Source organism: Macaca fascicularis, chromosome 2 (assembly GCF_037993035.2).
Source record: "Macaca fascicularis isolate 582-1 chromosome 2, T2T-MFA8v1.1".
In the NCBI taxonomy this organism is placed as follows: domain Eukaryota; kingdom Metazoa; phylum Chordata; class Mammalia; order Primates; family Cercopithecidae; genus Macaca; species Macaca fascicularis.
Genome location: NC_088376.1, coordinates 44,223,141 through 44,243,312, shown reverse-complemented (window position 1 = coordinate 44,243,312; position 20,172 = coordinate 44,223,141). Strand labels below are relative to the sequence as shown.

The 20,172-nt window shown below is 42.1% G+C and overlaps 1 protein-coding gene across 24 annotated transcripts in view; it reads right to left on the bottom strand.

The window, feature by feature from the left end:
- The window catches only part of ZBTB38 (zinc finger and BTB domain containing 38), a 138,955-nt gene that overhangs the window by 35,305 nt on the left and 83,478 nt on the right, over positions 1-20,172 (bottom strand). For 12 of the 24 annotated variants that reach the window (XM_065540004.2, XM_074031172.1, XM_065540009.2 and 9 more), the window contains one exon: positions 10,459-10,563. The exons of 4 other annotated variants lie outside the window; for them this stretch is intronic. The gene's annotated coding sequence lies outside the window, so the exon portion shown is untranslated. Of the gene's footprint in view, positions 1-8,610; positions 8,767-10,458; positions 10,564-11,336; positions 12,133-18,564; positions 18,810-20,172 lie in introns of those variants that run through there. 8 more of the 24 variants (XM_015445154.3, XM_074031171.1, XM_065540008.2 and 5 more) reach the window with 4 other exon arrangements.

Sequence of the window (20,172 nt, the reverse complement as noted above, 5' to 3'; positions counted from 1 at the left end):
TAGTCTATAAAAATGTAAGTATAAATCACGTGTAGGTTTTGTTCTGCCTGTGAAATTTTAATCTCTGCACGGTGATTCATTGTCCTAAAATTTAAATGCTGAGATGTCAGTATTCAAGTTTTCAAAACTCTCAGAGTGCTTCGTCCTAATGAAGGACAGGTGTTGAGAAGCCTTACCACAGAATATATTTGGGTGATATACTATTTCTTAAGGATTCCTTTAGTTTGTCCATTCCTATGGGAAAAATTTCCCTACATAAATCCTCAGAGGCAGAGTGGCAAATATCAAACTCTTCACTTTGCTGCAGTCAGTCACATTAATGATAGTCTGTTCAAGCTTCAGGAAAAAGGGGTACCTGACTCCTAATAAGCATTTCATGAAATCAGATTTTCTATCAGAGGCACTCAGCTCTCCTTCTTTAAAACAAGCATCCTACAAGTCATCATGAGCAGGTGTGTAACGGGAAGCAACACTCACTGAGTTTTATCGGTTCCAGTATCCTGAGCTGACATCATGCTCCCTCCTGGGTTACAGTAGGTGGGAGTTGACATCATGCTGCATCACTGTGTCACACAAATACAACAGTTCCAAAAAACAGATCATAGAAATAGGGCCTGGACCATCCAGCTGTCAGGTGTTCCAAACAATAGGGTCAACACCATGAAGCATCTCCACCAAGATCACAAGTACCCTCAAGGAATCCTCAGAACTGCTCAATGAAAATGGTGGCTAAACCCACGAAGCAGATTTCAGCTTTAGCGACATCAGGGGGGATGTGCAGCTGATCCCTCAGTCCGGGGAGCATTCTGACTGTCTGGGGCGTGAGGACCTCCTGCTGGAAGGCGGCTGAGGCTCTGGGCCGGGTCTTCCCCACCTCCTCCCCACTGTCAACAGACACCTGGCTCCAGGTGCAAAATGCCAGCGTACAGAGATTATCTGTATGGGCCTGGGCCCTCAGATATTTATTTAAGTCCACGTACACACTTTCCCTGCACAAACATTTTCTTCTTCCCCATTTCCCACAATTCCTCCTCCCATGTTTCCAGTTTGAAGCCACTGCTGGCAACACTACGACCTCTGGAGGGAGGCCAGGCCTGGCAGCACAGAGCGCGAATGCAGCACAGGATTGTGAAAGTTGCCTCTTCATAGGCTCAGGAGACGCAGGCGCTTGGCAGAGCTGTCAAGCAAGCCCACCAGCAGGTCTGAGGTACACGGAGAGGCACAGAAGCTTTCCTACTATGGAAAAGTGACCAAAACTCTGGCCAGTCTTTCGAATGGATGAACAATGGTTCAGACAAAAAAAAAAATCGAGTGGAAAAAATTGTGGGGGGGGGAAGAATATTAAGGGAGCTACGTTCCAGTCAGCTGTTGCCAATTTCACCCCAAAAGAAATTTAATAGAAACAGAAGGAAAGTTTCTGGCAATAGTCAGGTACCTACATAGTTCCCCTATTCACCTAGTTTAGGGTAGAATTATCTGAGCAGAAGGAGCAATGACGTTGGTAAATAAGTTGTGTACATTAAAAAATAAATAAAACTCCCCACGCAAACTCCAAACCACTGCAGGTAAACACTCGCAATATGTTGTTTAGAAAAATTATGCTTTAAATATACTGATCTAAAAAAAAAATTGAAAGAACAGACTGTTCTGTAGAATAGCTTGAGTTTCTGCCTGTGCTTTCATTTTAGAAAACAAATGCTCATAGACCTCACAGCGGGAGGAGTTTCACACAGGGATTCAGCTCACAGAAAATGGCCACCGCCTTTGACAGACCTTAACACAACAAACAGGGCACCCAAGAGACCTTTTGGGAATATGAGGCACTTGCCTTTCACAAGGGTAATCGTCTAGAGATACACAAAAACCCCTTCTTTTTTTTCTTCCCGACCAGTAATATAAATCATGGCCTCCCAAGTACTTGTTTACAGAATACCACAATGACTAATTACCAGAACTTTTCTTATTCTCTCTGAGCAAAGGAACCTCATGGGAGAAAAAAAAAATAGGTCATTTTTAATGTAAGGGAGTTGCTAGGATTGGAGGTAAGACAACTATTTAAACTTCATAAAAGGAAAAAAAAAAAAAAAACCTCAAAAAGTATTTTCTAAAATAGAGAAAGGCGCAAATCTTCTTATCAGAAACGCATTATAAATAGAAAAGAAATTCTTAAAAGAGATTGTTCAAATGTGACAAAAAGCTCTCGGTTTCCTGAAAATGTCAAAAACAAAAACAAATATCGACAATACTCTAAATATCCAACAGACAGAGTAAGAACTTCACTTAGAAGCAAATTTCCATTTAGGTAATTTACGGTGCTTCTGTGCACAAAGTTGCTTTACACTGTGTAGTCACTGAAGACACTCCAGAATTGCTAGACCTTCACAGGAAAAATTTTAAAGGTCAGGGTTTTTTTTTTTTTTCTTTCTCTAGTCAGCACAGCACTCCGGGGCAGCCAGTTCTCTAACGTCTGAGTAAAACCCTACACAGGGCTTCATTTCAGTGCCACGTCATGGCTTTTGCAGACTATCTTCTTGCCTCTGCTTCCTCAAAGTGGTCCTTCTGTCTCCTCCCATTAAAGCAAAGGTGGAACTTGCATTAATCCAAGAGAAGGGCTGAACACACCACAGAAGGCATGGTTCAGCCACAGGCACCGGTTATGGCTACATTGTAAATCTCTTCCACCAAAGAACATCAAAGACCCGCACGGAGACCGCACGGAGACCTCGAGAAACCTTGCTCTTTGAGCTCAAGTCAGGGACTAGAAGACCAGACTAAATAGGTTTAAGCAGGGACAGACCAGAATGCTGAGTAGGTTTTTCAAAAAGGGAATCCTCATTTAGGTTTCTGGGAGCCAATCACTGTGCTATTAGAACTAATCGGAAATCTCCGTGCTTACATGAAACGCACAAAAGTATGGGGAGACTGATCTGAATATGCGGGTCTCCCTCGCCTGGCAAGATAATAAATTCATCTTTGTTCGGACTGAATTGGTGGTCTTATTATCTAATTGTAATCAACTCTACAAATAGTCAAAGTTGTTCTAACACACGAACAGGAAAAATAACATAAATAAAACAGGGCCTAGAAACAATATCCAACTCACAAAGCAGGAAGTGACAGCTCATATCTGTCTCACCTTGCACAAAGCCTGCCTTCATGGATTGCTGAAATAATCCCAGGATACCCTTCCAGGACTTAAATAGCCACTGGATTTCTCACGAAAATGCATCCTGGTATGAACACTCACAGTAGTGGCCAGAAAAACTGGGGTGCGCAAGCTGGGTCTTCCTCCCTCCCCAAGAAAATGTTTAATTTCTTTCAATATTAAGTTATAATATACCTTAGGAATTTTCATTTACATGAGAGAGGAGAAATGCTTTTGTAAGATGGAAAACAGCCTTCTGCCTCTCCCAGGTCAAAAAGAAATTTGCTTGACTATCTTAATTGGCAAAAACCCAAGGGCTCCAACTGGACCGGAAGCTTTGCATCACGGTGTCCTACTGCGTGTGTCTGCTGGAAGTCCAGCAGATGTCATGGTCAGCTCGCTCGCATGGGACAGTGCCAGTCCTTTAAGCTTTGCTGCTGACTGCCATCTCCTGCTTTTCTGATAACCTGCCTGTTTCTGGCAGACTGGGCCTAGGACAGTGGGTTCTGTTCCCACTTTGCCACTAACGATGTGGCCTTGAGCAAGTCCTAAGACTTCTCTGGACATTTCTTTCCTTATCTGGAATGCAAAGAGGTTGGGCTAGTTTATTTCCCAGGTTCCCTATAAACATTATATTTGAAAACCACGATTCCCAGCCAGTCCCAATCCTTCTGTAAGAGTCTTCATTCCTTCAAAAGTGGACAATCTCCCACCCTTAAATTCATGCACTTTCCTCAAAAGTGTAGAAGGTAAAGGCAGAACCCAAAGTCTGGCTAATATCGGCATATCTATGAGGACAGGAGGGAGCTGCTACATTGAGACCCCTGGGAGACCTCAGACTGAGTCCCTGCCCCTGCTTGTCCCAGCACCTCTGCTTTTCTGCTCGAAAGAAAATAAACTACTACACCTTAGAGCCGGAGGAAACAGCCATCATTGAGCGAAACCTTCTCTGGTTACAGGTGAGGAAACCAAACAAGCGAAGTCATGCTGGGAACAATTCCTAGGCATCCCCTCTGGATTCTCACACGGATGTCTTTCTTCTCACCCCAACCCAGCCCTGCAGGAGCTCTGGGCAATTTTCCTAGCCCCCTGTAGAGTTCCTCAGGGCCTCAGAGGGTAATCAACAAACATTTACTTAGCCCTCAGGGCAATCCCCCAAGGAGCAGTTTTAATCTTTCAACTGGTACAGGCTCTGGGAACATTTAGCCCAGCATAGTGACAGTGACAGCTATAGCAAGACACAAATTAATTGATCTTATCAGTGTGGAACTCCATTGGTATTTTACTCTAAAAGAAAAGCTTGCAGCAGCACAGACAGTAGATAAGGATAGGTTAGGGAGATAGGGAGGCTCCATGAGGCTGGGGTTCTGATCTCCTACCTGGCGCGTAGTTGATACTAAGTAAATATTTGCTGAACAAATTCAAATTTGCACATTATCTCTGCTCCATTTGCTTCTTGTCAAAAAGTCTGAGGTTACAATAATATTAAGGATGAGGATCTCTGAGCCTCTCAGTTAAAATCACGAACAGGCCGGGCGTGGTGGCTCAAGCCTGTAATCCCAGCACTTTGGGAGGCCGAGACGGGTGGATCACGAGGTCAGGAGATCGAGACCATCCTGGCTAACACTGTGAAACCCCGTCTCTACTAAAAAAATACAAAAAACTAGCCGGGCGAAGTGGCGGGTGCCTGTAGTCCCAGCTACTTGGGAGGCTGAGGCAGGAGAACGGCGTAAACCCAGGAGGCGGAACTTGCAGTGAGCTGAGATCCCGCCATTGCACTCCAGCCTGGGCGACAGACGGAGACTCCGTCTCAAAAAAAAAAAAAATCAGGAACAAACACTGGCTTCATACTCTCACTATGTGGCTGGGGAGGCAGCCCAGAGTGTGGAGAGAAGAGGCTGGCCTTGTGAGTCAGACAGACCCCAGAGTGTAAAAATCTCATCTCAGGATGGGCACAGTGGCTCACGTCTGTAATCTCAGCACTTTGGGAGGCTGAAGCTGGTGGATCACCTGAGGTCAGGAGTTCAAGACCAGCCTGGCCAACGTGGGGAAATCCCATCTCTACTAAAAATACAGAAATTAGCTGGGCATAGTGGCAGTCACCTGTAATGCCAACTACTTAGGAGGCTGAGACAGGAGAATCACTTGAACCTGGGAGGCAAAGGTTGCAGTGAGCTGAGACAGCGCCACTGCACTCCAGCCTGGGCAACAAGAGTGAAACTCCATCTTAAAAAATAAAAAATAAAAAATAAAAAAAACCTCTCATCTCTACAACCTTGGCTATAGTTGTTGAGTTTCTTTTTGCTTCACTTGCCACACCATGTTGTCTGAGGTTCTAAAAGATGGCAGAGATAATGCATACAAGGTATAGACCTAACTCCATGAATGTCAGTTCCATCCTCTTTCCTTGGAGCTGTGGGTATAGAGAGAGAAACTCTGTTTCTAGGAAAGGCTCCAGGCCATCAGCATCCTCCTCCAAAGAGGCAAACCAGCAAAAGGATGCTGACATCGTTTTAAAATGACTCAATATAGTTTTCATAAATATATTCCCACTAAGTCATCTTATTTCTAAATTATGTATAGAGAACATAACGAGCAATTCAATATACATGTCAAATGTTTTATACTTTCCATATCTAAGTTAAACACCAAACATGTCTATATACCTCAATCCTTTGTTGTGAATAAACAAAGAGGGGAGCTAGAACTAGGAAGAAAAAAAGGATACATTCTTTTTCTCTCTCTCTCTTTTTTTTTTCCTTGAGATGGAGTGTTGCTCTGTCACCCAGGCTGGAGTACAGTGGTGCGATCTCAGCTCACTGCAACCTCTGCCTCCCAGGTTCAAGTGATTCTCCTGCCTCAGCCTCCCCAGTAGCTGGGGCTACAGGTGTGTGCCACCATGCCCGGCTAATTTTTGTATTTTTAGTAGAGACGGGGTTTTGCCACGTTGGCCAGGCTGGTCTCGAACTCCTGAACTCAGGTCATTCATCAGCCTTGGCCTCCCACAGTGCTGGGATTACAGGCATGAGCCACTGTGCTCAGCCAAATGATTTTTTCATCTATAAAATGGAGTTGGGATAGATGAAGAATATGAACTTTAGCCTAAAACTTAAGTGACTTTAAGATGCAAAGATTGAGGGAAATAATATAATGACAGAGATGTTTATCTACCAGAAGACAGAGTCATGTAGAATAATTTAATGGCATGACTGTGTAGTGTTGTCACTATATATATTGCTAACAAACAAGTTACAGTGGTTTTGCAAACTCTGGCCATGGGACAAGGTGTCATCACTTATTCCACAGGAAAGAAACTGGTTTGTGGGCAGTATGTTACCCAGTACTGTGATCACACAGCAGAGAGCAATGAGATGATGCGGGGCAGGAGGGTGCAATAATACCACCATTCCCTGACTCTCTGGAAAGTATTTGCTTTTATCTGATTATGCATATAATCCATTAACATTAATGATATAAAAATTTTGAGCATAGACATATCTCTGGTAGAAACAGGATTTGAAACTAGCATCTCAAATCTCAGGTTTATCTCTTCCTCTGCTTCACAGAAGTTGGCAATTGTTAATCTTCGTCACCAGCCATGACAGTGCTGTTTAAAATACAGATTCCCTTGCCCCACCTGGGAATCTACATTTTGACACGTTCCCCAGGTAGATTCTTGTCCATACTAAATTGATGGTCACTGGGACTAACCCAGAATAAATCAGTGGTAATAGGAGGTGTGTGCTTTCCATGATAAAATTAACAAATTAAAATGAGTCTTAAAGATAAGGCTTTATGTGTAGATGCACATTATATAAATTTATATATCTATACAAGGTTGTGAGGGGAAGGGAACCAATATTAATTAATTGCCTGCTACGGTATATAGAGATCCTGACCAAATTATATATTAGTCAGTTTTCCAAATAATCCTATATGAGTTACGGATGGAAAAAGTCAGGCTTAGAGAGAAACTCTTCTAAAGTCACAAGTCTGGAAAGTGGCCCAGCTAGGTTGTGAAACTAGATTTATCTGACCCCAGTCTCCTCATTCCATTGTACTAAGCTCATATGCACGTGAAAACACGCAGACACGCATATGTCATACAGTAGCCATATGGTAAAAGGCAATGGAATGACATTATTGTTAGAAACTTTTTGCATCAACAGAAATGTAGTTTTTAAAGGACTCATTCTATTAAGGGATATTCTTTAATTTGTATGCTGACAACAGAATACAGTGTATGACTACTATTAAAACCACATTTAACAGCTTGAATTTTCATAATCAGAAATGTGTTCTGGGACTTGCCCGGGACAAATTTAAGAGTGATTCTTGATTTGTGTAAGCTACACACTTATGTAAATTAAACCACTTAATATTCATCATATACGTCATATTACCTTAAAAAGGAAAACACCAACAATGTAACTTCGCACTTGTCAATCCAAGGGTCTTCCTAAGCTCATCCCTCACCTTCCAGGGTCTGACGTACCTGGTTCCCTCCATTGGGAACCTCCTTCTGCTGGCTTCTGGAGTTGCGTTCCTCCATGGTTCTTCCTTACTATCTTGCCGGACTTCTATCTGCCTCCCTGGATCTTCCATTCTTTTCGCAAAAGGCTCCATCCTCAACCATTTTCCCCCTATATTCTCTCTCAAAAATCTCTTTTCCCGTCTCTTGATATTCTCTCTCAACAATCTCTTTTCCTGTCCCTTGACTTTTTGTTATAAACCAAAGACTCCCAAAGGAGCCCTGGCCTTCCTGTGGAGCGCAAAGCCCCCTTCTGCCTGGGAGACAGCATGCTTCAACACTGCAAACACAGCACCTCTAAAATGTAGCTCCTTACCTCCTTCTGAGTTTCTTCCATGGGAACTACTGCTCTGGAAATCGCAGTGTCAGCTTTAGCTGTTCCTTCTCCACTGACACATCAGATTCTGTCAGTTCTTCCCTCTGCATCTGTTCCTTTCCCATTTCATTGTTATCAACCATTTCAGGCCTTTCCTGCCCCTCTTTTTCCTTGGTGGGTCATAGCAGCTTAACTGGCCTTCTGGCCTCTAGTTTCTGCCCTGCCTCTCCTCCTGATCTCCCCCAAGCTACTCACAAGAGCCTGGTCCTGAAGCACAGCCACAACACTCCCCTGTTCAAGTATCTTTAATGACACCTATTGGTTAATGCATTCACATTTCCTAATTGGCATTCAAGACTGTATCATTTGGCACCGAATGTTCTACAGTTTTGATGCCTGTATATAGACCAGTTCTAACTCAATTGGACTTGACCCTTTTCCCTGAATATGCTCCACGTTTCTCCATCTCCTACTAGTCCTCCTATCTCAAATGCCTCTTCCCTGTTCTTTTATTGAAATGCCACATCATTCAAGGACTTGCTTAGATGTTTTTTCTCAAGAGCCTCTTGACTGCTAGGGATAAAAGAGACCCCTTCCTCCTCAAATTACCAAAATATCTTCTTTTTGCATTTATCAGACGGTTATTTCTGCATATCTTCTTTCCTCAACAGAGTCTGAGAGCGAAGAGACCAGATTTTTGTGGCAGCTGAATTCTCCATTCTCTCTAGCACAGTCATACTTGTAGTGGATTGCTGTACAGCATTCATAGAACACCTTAAAGTTTACAAAGCATGTTCACATTCAACATCTCATTTGTTTTATTTGGGGATTAAGTTATTACAGGTAGCATTCAAGTCTTGCAATTTGATTTCTGTGGCTTATTGCAATTCTTAGAGCTATCTCTAATTTTCTACCTTATAAATTAAACAAACATATTTCTTAAATTACTTTACTTTTGAATACCCACAGTCTTCTGTGGCCTACAAAGCTAAGAGAAGAGAACGTTTCAAATCAAACAAAACCCCCTTGCCAAACTGCTTTTTCTTGGATTCTGAGTTAAATGTACAAATAAAAAGGCCTCTATAAGCAGGTAACAAGAATGACAAAATCAAAATTTTAAAGAGAAGTGTGAAATTCCTTTCTAAAGATATTAAGACTTTTTAAATGGCTTTCCTATATATCCATTTGGAATTCTACGTATGGGTCAATCTCCAACATCCATGAGCTGACGTTCCAGCATATTAACAATAGAAAATTGCTAACAGTTGAACAACAAATTCTTTGCTAAGAGACTGGAAATGACTAATATGATTGTAAAAACAAATCTGTCTGGTCTTGAGTACCCAAGTGCCTTGTAGAAGCTCAATAAACATTTGTTGATGAAAAATAAATCAATGAATTCAGAGAAGGCCTTACTATCATTTATAAATTGAGGGCATAAGTTTTAATAGATGGGCGGAAGTATAGATTTAAGTGGAGAAAAAAGAAAAATTGAATTTAGAGGTAGAAATTTTGGTATGTCTATGACTCTGGTCTGTCCCTGTGATGGACCCCACTCTGCAACTTCTGGAGAAGCAGGGAAGGAGGTGGAGGTGAATGGCAAGCACCATCCATCCTACCGTGCCTCTCTGGAATCAGGCTGCAAGCTCCTCCAGGATGGTCACTTTGCAGTGCTGGCACAGCGCTGTGCCCACAGAAGGGACTTCATACATGTAGTATGAGATGCAAAGCCCTCCATGACCTGTCTCTATTTTCACATTTCAATCCTTTACGCCTATTCTTCCTCACCTCATAGGGCTATCGTGAGGGGTAAATAAAAAATACTGTGCTTAAAGCCCTTCACACACTGCCTAGCATACACATGCATACAAATGCTTGATAAATGGTAGTTGTTATTGTCACCATCTGGGACTTTGTATATGGCTCCAAGGTAGAGCTTAGCGTGTTGGGCCGTCAATACTTGGCTGTGACAGCTGCAAGTGTCCTGGGGATGGTCTCTTCACGTTTGTATACTCTGTGCCTAGCAGAGCTCACCTCACAGAGGGCCCTGAAGCTGGCTACGTGACTGAGCAACGAAGATCCAAGGTCCAGTCCTGCCTTGACCCCCAACTCACTGGGTAACCCTGAAGCGTCATCTAAACTATCTGGGCCTCAGCAATGTCAGTGCATCCTTCCAGCCTTGGGAAACTAGAGATCTGTGAAGAGACATGTAGAAGACTCCAGAATAATTGCTGACAGAACTGGAATGAGAAACCAGCTGTCCTAAGGCCTTGATCTCCTAGTTCCCCTTCATCACAGGGGCTTTACACATCCGGTCTCCCAGTAACACATCACTTGAGTGTCATGGTCACTTTGTAACCCCAAAACTTGATGGATTGCTGTCTTGAATCATATACCCTTTGGGAGTCCCTCAGAAAGACCATTTCCTGTCTCATGTAGACTAAGGAGAGACGCGAATTTAGTTACCTCAGTTAGAACAGACCAGCTTTAACAGAGTTAGATTCCTGTGCTTTGGAAGAAATCACTTGGAAATCCTTGGTTCTGAGTCCTCCATTTCTTCCACATCAAGATCTAAAAAGAAAAAGAAAAGTGCAGTGTCCCATGACTAGCTGCTAGGATTTGATGTTTTAGCAACAATAACTGCAATCAGCACATATTGAACACATAAGTCAAGCACCCACAAAGTGGTTGACATATGTGGTTTCGTGTTGTCTTCATAACAACCTTCAGATGTAGGGAACATTCCCCCATTTCACAGCTATAGAAACGGCGACTCTAATGGGCCACAGAACCTGTTCAAGGTCACACAGCTGGTTTATGTGACAACTAGGACTCAAATCCAGATTCAATTGATTCCAAAGCCTGGGCCATTAACCAGTAAGTCAGGGTTTTAAAAACTTTTCAGCCAGTGACCCACTGTTTTAAAAATTTATGTTATATAAACTGAAAACCAAAAGTCTCATAAGACAATGCTTACCTTCACTATGTGCAATGCATGTTATTTTCTATTCTATGTTTCTCTGTATTGTACTGTATATTCTATATCGTTAAGAAGATTTCCAGTAGCAACCCACTAAACTGATCCCAGAGTCTTCTAATGGGTCCCCCACTCTTGAAAAACACTACACTTAGATATAGCGCCTCACTAGCTGCTTCTCTGAAACCAGGACAAAACTCTTCCACATTTTTTAACCATGAGAATCTGACCAAGTAGTTGAGCTTCACAGAAGAAGTCTTTAATCTTTAAAATGTGTATAAGGCACTATAACACATATCACCTATAATCGATCCTTAGAAGGGATACTCAATTAGGGCCAACGTCCAGAATGGAATTAGGCACTTACCTACCGCAGTGCAGGAGTTATAAAGCGGAACCGCGGACAGACTAAAATCTCAGGTGATTTATGATGTACCCTACAAAAAAGTGGCTAACGGCGGGCGGTTGTGTTGTATGTTGTACCAACAGAGCAGACCTAACTACTGCAGAAGTAGGCGTCTGAGACTGCAAACCCCTGGGGGCAGGGCTCTGCCTTTGCACGTCCCGTTCAATTCCAGAGTCTTGGTGTTGCATCAAGGAAATTATCAAGTTCCCGCAGGGTCAGGACTAGGGTCCGATTCTCAATCCAGGAGACGGGAGGTGTGACTGTCAACGCAGTGCCCGAGCCCGCTGGACTCGAGCCCACCACGTCCCCAGTCCCGGGAGCGCATTCCTCCTCGGCCCCCGCCCTCTAGCACAGCCGCGCAGTTGGGCCACGAGATGCGGCGCAACCTGCCCGCACTCTCCAGCCGAACCCACCCCGCCCCGCCCCGCTCCGCTCCGGGCGCGGGCCCCGGAGTCCGGGCACCTGCGGGCGCTTCCTCCCCGCGGGCAGCTCGGCTCTGCTGCGTTTTCGGAGCTCAACCCTTGCGAGGGTTTCCCCAGCTCGGCTTCCCGGCTCCCTCCAGAAGCGAGGTGCAGTCGGGCCGGCGGCGCCCCGGGTCCCATGCCCGCAGGCCGCGCCTCGCCCCGCCCCCGGCCCCGTGAAGACCCTGCAAGGGGCACTTACGGGGCTCGGCTCCTCAGCCGTCGGCGCGTTTCCCCGGGGGTCCATGGTGCTTCCGGACCCGTGAGTCCGGCCGCGGCGCTGCACAGCACCGCCCAGAAAATGGACGCCGGCGGCTCGGCTCTGCCGGCCCGGCCCGCCCCCGGCGCGGGGCAGAGGACGCAGCCCGTCCGGGAGGAGGTCGGCCCGACACGCAGCCCTGCGGGCCCGGGGCTGGGGGAACCGCGGCGCCAAGGATCAGGCCTCAGGAGGGCGGCGGCGGGACCCACGAGGGCCCCGCAAGGCCCCATGCCTGACCCAGGGGCCAGGCGGGGCCCCCCACCGAGTAGGCAGCGGCGTCAGCCTCCTCCGGGAGGACACAATTCAGAACCTGCCGAAGGTCAACGCAGTTAGGACTCTGGGCCACACAGCCTGGTGACTGTCAGAACAAGGCCCCGGGCCGCAGAAGTGTCCGTGAGCTCCTGTTCCAGACTCTGCACACAGGATTCGCAGAGTCTGGTGCTGTTTCAATTGCATCAAATGCTCAGGAATAAGGAGTCACCTGTGTTTTTCCATGGCCGTCAAGAGAGGCCTAGATTGATTTTTCCCAGCGTGGCATAGAAACTATTTCACGCAAAAGACCCAGTCCTCTTCTTTAAATGAAGGGCCCTGGCCGCTGGCATCTTTCTTCCAAGATCCAGGGACTGCTCATTGAGAAAGTATTCAGAGAGGGCCTGCCACAGGCTGGCCATGTGGAGCTAATGCACGAATAATGGACAGGTGTTTGTTTTTAAAACATCGTCCATGTTCCCTTGTTTTGATAGTAGAGTCTTAAAGTTTCTTTTAAAAAAATTCAAGGGCACAGCTTAAAAAGATTAAAAAGTCAATTCTTTGCATAACTTACGTTTTTAGCTAGGAATCTATAGTACTTGCAATTCTGCATCCCAGTTCCTGACCATGTTTTAAGAATGTGATCACTTGATGAATAGACTCCAATATTAAATATAAAGCCAACAAAACATTTTAAATAATGAGGGAAAAATATATTGACTCCAAGTCAGATTAAAGAATCGTGTTATTTAAAAATAAGAGGAAGAGTTTTGAAGGCCGACAGTTTAGGCAACATGCATACACATGTATATTAGCATTTCCGAACCTCCTCAAAGCCAAGCACCCTTTATTCTTCCTCCATATGCCACATGTTCAGCAAGATCTACTCCACTAAATTGCATTTATTAAGTAATGATTCATCTTCCTACTTAAACAAAAACAAAAACCTGCAATGTTTTTGTATATGCAATTGCCAATCAGAGCTTCCTCAAAACCTGAACTAAGCTGTTGTTAATAGTGGATTCTAACCTAAAAAACTTGTGGTCTATTAATAATTGCATGTTTATATGTTTCCACTGAAGCTTTTGGAAACTCTGAAAATTATTCAAAGATCTCCAAGAAAACTGAGGCACATGGATTAGGAACCAGGGTTGGGAAGTGCTAGTATTCGGTATTGCTGTCTGTGTTTCCCTGTGACTGGAAGGTGGGAGGTGGTAGGGCAAGGCAATTCCACTTTGGATTCAGCCTGCCTGGGTTTAAAGCCCAGCTTTGTTGCTTACAAGGCCAATTTAGGCAAGTTAGCTAAACTCCCTTGGCTTCTTCATCTATAAAATGGGACTAATTTTAATATCAGTGCCTACCTTGTAGGACTTTTTAAGAATTAAATGAGATAATACATGTGAAGCATTTGCAAGAGTACCTGGTATTATGTAAGTGTGCTGTGACTGTAGGCTGTTGTGGCTGCCGTTAGTACTGGAAGTATTCAGAGTTCTGAGTTCCTACCATCCAAGCAGTGAGAATCATAGCTACTGTGTGTAAAACAACCTTTACACCCTAGAAATTTTCCATGGGTAATCTGCCAGGGTCACATGGTGAGTGACATAAAGGGATTGAAACAGGTCTGACTCCACATCCACTTTTTTGTATTGTTAACATGTTCCAGGTGGTACCTTGATCAGACTCTGTCAACAGCTTGTTAAGGGTAAAACCGGCTCTGGGTTTCCTAAGAGGCTTAGCAAGTGAATGGGTCTTTACATCCACTTGGGAATTCACAAACAGTGGCATTTCTTTCTTATTAGCGCCAAATGTTTCTCCAGAACTGACTAGATTTCCCCAAATTGTTATTAATAACTAAAATATCACAGCAACAGTTTTAAACAACACAGTCTAAAAATTACATAATCAACCCGTCCTTCAAAATTTTCCATCCTTCCTCATAACCAGTCACAGATTCTCTCTCTTAATCATTCTTCTGAGTATGGGGAACTATCTGGAAATTTCCAGAAAGGACCCAAGTTGTCATAATTATTTTCTTTTCTGCAAAAGTTTATCATTTTCAAGACCACTAAACATGATGTGTTTCCTCTATCTTTATAATACTTCTCATTTCAATACATTTGCAAAAAAAAAAAAAAAAAAAAAAACCAAAAAAACAAAAAACCCAAGACTTTCAAGATTATCTCCTCTCTTAAATTTCCACCAGTTCTTCACCATTCCCACAGTATGGTTCCTGATTCTTTTCCAGGGGCCTTTTCTAGAAGGTTTTCCTACCTCATTCATTTAATCTCCACACTGATTTTTGTTATCCTACAACTGCCTGCTTGCACTTTCTGACTAGGACTCTTGGCCAATTTAACACTTACTAACCTCTTCTCTTTAAGGTTTCAATATTATAATATATTAAAAGACTAAAGTATCTTTTTTAAACCAACTTGCTGTCTTTGTTTCCTACTATTGGTTAGCAATCTGTTAACACATTCCAACTTTCATACTAGCAGCACTCTGTTAATTTAATTCATGGTTTTACTTTTTTTTCCTCTTTCCCTCAACCTGTGTTCTCACCAAATTCTGTAACTCGGCCTCCCCCAGTTTGGCTGCTTATCACTTTCCCTTCAAGCACTTTAAGGAAGTCTCTTTCCAAATCATTTTTTCTCATCTCTACTATGTTCTTGAAAGGCCACTTGTTGTGTGTGATGTATGTGTTTGGTAGGAAATCTACCAAAGCCCCTGAAGAGGCAATGTTTAGAATAGGGGTGTCAACTTCCCATGCCTGTGGGAGCCAGGCAGATAAATGTGTGAAACTGCTTATGGGAAGTGGCATGAACTTTGGCCTGCAGGAGAATTCAAGTCCCACCTAAATGGGGTTGGGAGGTGAGGAATGGGGATGGTGGCTACCCAACCCTGGACCAATTGTTGCCAGGTGGCAGCACTTCCTAAGGGAGCCTGAATCAGGATTTTTACATAAAATCTATGAAATGTTGACTACTTAAAAAGAAAAAAAGGAATATAAATCTGATCAAGTCTGTAGATGTAACTCCCAATTTACAGGAACTCTCTGAGATAGAGAAACACATAAAACAGCACCAAGGGAGGTAATCACCGATTTCAGATAGGAGGAAACTCTACAAACAGTTTCTTCAACAAAATTTTTACAGCAATAGCAAGGAAAAAAAGAGAGGAGGGAAACCTATAAATTAAATAAAATTTAATCGTGTCAGTTGCACTGTATGGACTTTATTTGGATTTGAGCCTTGAACAAATAAATTAGTTTTTTTAAAAGATGACCTTTCATTTTTTGAATGCTATGATGTTCTGCTGTAATTAAAGAATCATTGTTCTTTGTTGGTGTGGTCTAGTACTGTGGTTATTTTTCCTTTTTAGTAATCCACATTTTAAAAGTATATTTTAAAAGTAATCTACATTTGTAAAACTTTTTATTTCAAAATACTTCAAACTTATAGAAGTGTTGCAAGAACAGTGCAAAAAAAAAAAAAAAAAAAAAAAAAAAAAGATTCCTGTATACTCTTTACCCAGACCTTCCTGAACCATATGAAAGTTACAGACAACATTCTCTTTTACCCCTAAATATTTTAGTGTTTCTTTTCGGAGAGAAAACCCTTTTTCTTAGAATATTTAGCTTTTAGAGAATCATACTAAATCATACTAAAATATTTAGAAATTATACGATGTCTGAGATTTGCTTCAAAATAATACAGAAGGAGATTTACATGAAACAAGATTGGCTAGCAGTTGACAATTGTCAAAGAACTAACAAGGAGTTCATTAAACTAGCCTCTACTACATATGTTTAAAGATTTTCATAAAGTTTTAAAAGGTTGGCCGGGCGCGGTGGCTCAAGCCTGTAATCCCAGCACTTTGGGAGGCCGAGACGGGCGGATCACGAGGTCAGGAGTTCGAGACCATCCTGGCTAACACGGTGAAACCCCGTCTCTACTAAAAAAAAATACAAAAAACTAGCCGGGCGAGGTGGTGGGCACCTGTAGTCCCGGCTACTCGGGAGGCTGAGGCAGGAGAATGGCGTAAAAACCCGGGAGGTGGAGCTTGCAGTGAGCTGAGATCCGGCCACTGCACTCCACCCTGGGCGACATAGCGAGACTCCGTCTCAAAAAAAAAAAAAAAAAAAAAAAAAAAAAAAAAAAAAAAAGGTTATGTTAATAAAAGTATTTATTTAAAATGACATAAAATGCTTCTGCTAGGATGTTAAGTAGACAAGCAGGTACATAGTTTGTCTACAAATTACTATCTCAACTATTAAAAAATACACCATGCATAGATAAAAGGCTGAAGGGATCCGTGCCAAAATGTTCAACACTCCAAATTACCTCATAGTAGGGATATACTACTTTTATAATTTGAAAAAAAAAAAAAGTAATATCATTTTAAAACCAAGAAACAAAAATATTGGCAACTTATTCAACTAAAAACATTGTTAGAAGTGAAACAAACACACAGGTGGACTGAATCTGGCCAATAGGGCCCCAGTTTACAGGTTTCCAATTAGAAAATGGGCCTTCAAAACCCATTAGGTCCCTCGGGCCACATCTGGCCTGATACCTGTTTTTGTGTAGCCTATAAGCTAAGAATAGTTTATACATTTTTTACTTATTGGGAAAAAATCAAAAGGAGAATATAAACATAGCTCGTTTTACTGCACTCCACTTTATTGGGTTTGTAGATACTGTGGTATTTTTTTTTTACAGGTTGAAGGTTTCTGGCAACCCTGCGTCAAGCAGGTCTGACTGGTGCCATTTTCCTAATAGCATGTGCTCACTTTGTGTCTCAGTGTCACATTTTAGTAATTCTAACAATATTTCAAACTTTTCCATTATCATTATATGTGTTATAGTGATCTGATGTTACTATTGTAATTGCTTTGGGGTGCCATGAACCACGCCCATATAAGATGGTGAACTTTATTGATAAATGTTTATGTTCTGACTGTTCCACTGACTGGCCATTCCCTACCTCTCTTCCTCTCCTTGGGCCTCCATATTTCCTCATCTACAAAAATACTGAAATTAGGCCAATTAACCCTACAATGGCCTCTAAATGTCCAAGTGAAAGGAAGAATTGCGCATTTCTCACTTTAAATCAAAAGCCAGAAACAATTAAACTTCATGAGGAAGGTATATTGAAAGTCAAGACAGGCCAAAAGCTAGCCCTCTTGTGCTAAGCATTTAGCCAAGTTGTAAGGAAAAGTTCTTGAAGGAAATTAAAAGTGATACTCCAGTGAACACGGAAATGATAAGAAAGCCTTATTGCTGATATGGAGAAAATCTGAGTGGTCAGGATAGAGGATCAAATGAGCCACAACATTCCCTTTAGCCTAAGCCTAATCCAGAGTGAGGCCCTAACTCTCCTCAATTCTAGGAAGGCTAGGAGAGGTAAGGAAGCTGCAGAAGAAAAATGTGAAGCAAGCAGAGGTTGGTTCATGAAGTTTAAAAAAGAAGTTGTCTCCATAACATAAAAGTGCAAAGTGAAGTAAGTGCTGATGTGGAAGCTACAGCAAGTTATCCAGAAGATCTAGCTAAGACAATTGATGAAGGTGGCTACATTAAAAAACAGATTTCCAATGTAGACAAAACAGCCTTCCACTGGAAGAAGATGTCACCTAGGACTTTCATAAATAGAGAGGAGAAATCAGTGCCTGGCTTCAAAACTTCAAAGGACAGGCTGACTCTCTTGTTAGGGGCTAATGCAGCTGGTGACTTTAAGTTGAAGCCAGTGCTCATTGACCATTATGAAAATCTTAGGGCCTTTAAGAATGATGCTAAATCTACTCTGCCTGTACTCTATTAATGGAACAACAATGACTAGATGACAGCAGATCTAGTTTAGTGAATATTTTAAGCCCACTGTTGAGACCTACTGCTCAGAAAAAAAGATTTCTTTCAAAATATTACTGCTCATTAACAATATACCTGGTCATCCAAGAACTGTGATGGACATGTACAAGGAGATGAAGGTTGTTTTCATGCCTGCTAACACAACATCCATTCTGTAGTCCTGATCAAAGAATAATTTTGACTTTCAAGTCTTATTAAAAATATATTTCATAAGGCTGTAGCTGCAATAGACAGTGATTGCTCTGATGGATCTGGGCAAAGCAAATTGAAAACCTTTGGGAAAGGATTCACCATTCTAGATGCCATTAAGAACATTCATGATTAATGGAAGGAGGTCAAAATATCAACATTACCAGGAGCTTGGAAGAAGTTGGTTCCAACCCTCGTGGATGACTTTGAGAGATTCAAGACTTCAGTGGAGGAAGTAACTGCAGATGTGGTGGAAATAGCAAGAGAACTAGAAGTGGAGCCTAAAGATGCAACTGAATTTCTGCAATCTTATTATAAAACTTGATCAGATGAGGAGTGGCTTCTTATGGATGAGCAAAGAAAGTGGTTTCTTGAGGTGGAATCTATTCCAGGTGAAGACACTGTGAACCTTGTTGAAATGACAACAAAGGAGATATAATACTACATAAATTTAGTTGATGAAGCAAGGACAAAGTTTGAGAAGACTGACTCTACTTTTGAAAGAAATTTCTACTGTGGGTCAAATGCTATCAAACAGTGCCACATACTAAAGAGAAATATTTTGTGAGAGTCAATAAATGCAGCACACTTCACTGTTGTTTTATTTTAATAAATTGCCACCCCAACCTTCAGCAACACAACACTGTTTAGTCAGCAGCCTTCAACATCCAGGCAAGACCCTCCGACTGCAGAAAGATTATGACTTGCTGAAGGCTCAGATATTGGTAGCAAATTTTAGCAACAAACTATTTTTAAACTAAGGTATAAACATTTTTGTAGACATAATGGTATTACACACTTAAAAGACTACAGTATAATGCAAACACAACTTTTACATGCACCGGGAAACTAAAAAGTTTGTGCACCTTGCTTTATTGCAACATTTGCTGTATTGAAGTAGCCTGGAACCGAACCTGTGATATCTGAGGTATGCCTGAATTTCATCATGTGAAAATTATATGAAATGCAGATTTCAGAGTTTATAAGTGAAGTTTTGAGACACAGTCACATTCATTCATTTCTGTATCTATGAATGATAGTATATCTATCATTATTACTATACTTAATATTACAGATTGTTGTACTTTGAATTTCATCAATACAAAACTTATGAAAATTTGCTTTGTCAATTGTTACATAAGTACCTATGAATTATCTTCAGTTTTGCCTTGACCCACTGTTAAATTAAATGTATAGGAGGCCATTGATTTAGACTGGCTCCTGCACTAAGCCCCAAGAGACCAAACCAAAATGGAGTCACTCACGCCAAAGTTCCACATCACCAAACTGAAATGAAGTTGTTTATCTGACTTGAGAAATTAGGAGAGAGATAATAGGCCAATTTTAGTCACAATAATAAAGAAGTCCCCTCTGCTTTAATCTTTATAAGGAAAACTACCTGCAGTAACCTGATGTTAACCAATCTGCTTTTTGTATTATGTTATTTCCTTATAACTGCCTAAGCTACCTTATAAAAACCAACTGTTCTGCCATGCCCAACAGAGTACCTTCCTATTTCTTATAGATAGCATGTTGCCTGATTCACGAATTGCTAATAAAAACCAAGTAGATCTCTAAACTCAATTTGTTGAAAATTTGTTTTTTTCATGCCATAAAGCGTAAAGTATTTGTTGTCTGATTCTTTATAGAAAAAGTTTGTCAGCCCCTGGTTTAGAACTGGCCCTTCCCTGTGACCTCAAGGCAGCTTTAGTAGAAAGAGCACTGGTCTAGGAGTCACACATGGTTTCATTCCACCACTTAACTCTCCAAGA